This window comes from Octopus sinensis, linkage group LG3 (genome assembly GCF_006345805.1).
Source record: "Octopus sinensis linkage group LG3, ASM634580v1, whole genome shotgun sequence".
Classification (NCBI taxonomy): Eukaryota; Metazoa; Mollusca; class Cephalopoda; order Octopoda; family Octopodidae; genus Octopus; species Octopus sinensis.
The window spans coordinates 38,802,996-38,805,495 of NC_042999.1; the positions used below are offsets into that span (position 1 = coordinate 38,802,996).

Sequence of the window (2,500 nt, forward strand, 5' to 3'; positions counted from 1 at the left end):
GTGTGTGTGTGTGTGTGCGTGTGTGTCTGTGTGTGTGTACTAAAAAATAACACAAACTGTAATATACATAAATCGTGTAAAATAGTGTGAATTTTTCATAGTTTGTTCAACAGATAATTTGAGAAAATATACATGTCTGTAGACAGAAATGTACACACATGCAAACGCACACATACATAATGCATACCATACATAAATGCATAAATATATACATAACTACACACACACACACACACATACACACACACACACACACACAACACACACACAACCAAGCACATATATATATATATATATATTATATATATATATATATATATATATATATATATATATATATATATATATACATATATATTGTGCTGTGGTTAGAGCGTCCGGGTTGACAATCACGAGGTTGTGGGTTCGATTTCCGGACCGGGCTCTTTGAGCAAGACACTTATTTCACATTCCTCTAATTCATTCAGCTGTAGAAATGAGTTGCGACGTCATTGGTGCCAGGCTGTATCGGCATTTCCTTTTGATAATATCGTTGGCGTGGGGAGGCGAGTCGACTGCATGGGTGACGGCTGGTCTTCCGTAAACAACCTTGCCTCAAGGGGTAATTTTCCAGGCGCATGTGTGTTTATATATGTATAACTTCGGTTGAGTTCCACCTGTTTTATATGGGATTTACACATACCCATTCTTGCAACTCAATATGCGCTACATAAATGTGTGAGGGAAGATTATGTTCTGAATATCGCAGGCATTCGTCGGTCTCGAGACACCATGGATCTGCGCCCGAAGGAACTGTGTCAGCTTCTTCTTCTTCTTCTTCTTCTTCTTCTTCTTCTTCTTCTTCTTCTTCTTCTTCTTCTTCTTCTTCTTCTTCTTCTTCTTCTTCTTCTTCTTCTTCTTCTTCTTCTTCTTCTTCTTCTTCTTCTTCTTCTTCTTCTTCTTCTTCCAATTAGGTCTCATGCCATTAGCCACAAAGAATAATCTCTAAATCGAGCCTACTCTAAGTTACTAAGAATGCGAGTGGCAACTTCAAAATCCACCCACCACACGCAATAGACTGGCGATTGCTCGGGCGCGAAAGCTACGTTGTTATCCTCATTCCGTAAACGGTCTCTTGTAACGGGTGGAGAGCTGAACCGTCCTGTGGTACAGAGGATTCGCAATCTAGACTAGGGTCCGAAAGTTTACCACACTATAATGGGTTACACCATGGTTCCTCTGCTTCGTAGCAGAAGTATGAGGAAAGCGTGAGAGAAAGTTGTGGTGAAAGAGTACAGCGGGCTTCACCACCAGAGCCTCGTGGAGTTTAGGTGTTTTTGCTTAATAAACACTCACAATGCCCGGTCCGGGAATCGAACCCGCATTCTTACGACCGCGAGTCCGCTGTCCTAAACACTTGACTATTGCGCCTTCACTCAGCTGCTGCTCTGTATATAGACACTCACACGGGAGTGGCAGTCAAGCACACAGTGACTGCTTTTGAAGAAACTCTTCACAGGCGCTACTTGTTTTTCCATCTCTCTGGTGTCCCTTTCTTTCGTGGAAAGTTCCTGTTTCTTTTCCACTTTCTGCATTCCCTTTCACAATATTTGTTTCCAGCGAAGGCGACCATTTTCGACCGTCTATCTCAGGAGACGTCCAGATCAAGTGACTTCATATCTTTCTTGCAGACATCCTTGACACGAAGATGAGTTCGTCCTCGTGTGACGATGGACAATTTCCCACGCCGGAGGTCTTTTGGGATACTCCTTCCAGCATGGGATGTACATGCCTAAACCAGCGCAGACGGTGCTGCTGAACAGGGTGAATATACTGGATATTTTGGCACGGTTGAGAACTTCGGTGTTGGTGATGCGGTCGGTCCACTTGATATCAAAGATGCAGCAGACGAAGACATTTGTGGCCAGTTTTGTTTTCTTTGTGGACCTGGCAAATATGACTCAGATTCCAGGAGAGGTCATCAGAGATGGTTGAGTAGAAGTAATGGAATTTATGGACTATCTCCAGCTTGTAGTTGCTAATGGTGAAGGAGGTGGGCGATTGACGCCTTGGTCCAATATTTTGGGCTTCTACAGAATGATAGCCAGGCTGAATTCCTGATAGGTCTTTGAGAGTTTGTCCAGGAAGTGGTGCATTTGCCCCTCAGAGTGCGTTGTCAATGCTGATGAGTATATGACGCAACCTGAGTTTTGCTTTCAGCCTCGATAGACTAAACTGTTTCTTATACACATATATATCTAAAGCTTGTTCATCATGGTCCAACGCGATCTTTTGGCGAAGAAAACGTGCTGCTTCTTAATTCATTGCATCGATCCCTCTCTGTCTCTCTCTCCTTATTGATGGACTTGATGAACCAAAGAATCAGTCCACCTATATATGTGTATGTGTCTCCTTGTGTGTTTGTGTATGTGTGTGCGTATTGCGTGAACGATTTAGATTTGAAGTGGAAGACAAATTATTTCCATTATTCTTCTTTATTGACAACATTTCTGTTTCTTTT

At 42.4% G+C, this 2,500-nt stretch overlaps 1 long non-coding RNA gene across 1 annotated transcript in view; it reads right to left on the reverse strand.

The window, feature by feature from the left end:
* LOC118762729 overlaps positions 1-1,901 on the reverse strand; it is a 15,479-nt gene extending 13,578 nt beyond the window's left edge. The window contains exon 1 of the long non-coding RNA XR_004998480.1: positions 1,890-1,901. This is a non-coding gene — a long non-coding RNA (uncharacterized LOC118762729). The remainder of the gene's footprint in view (positions 1-1,889) is intronic.
* Positions 1,902-2,500: the final 599 nt, after the last annotated feature.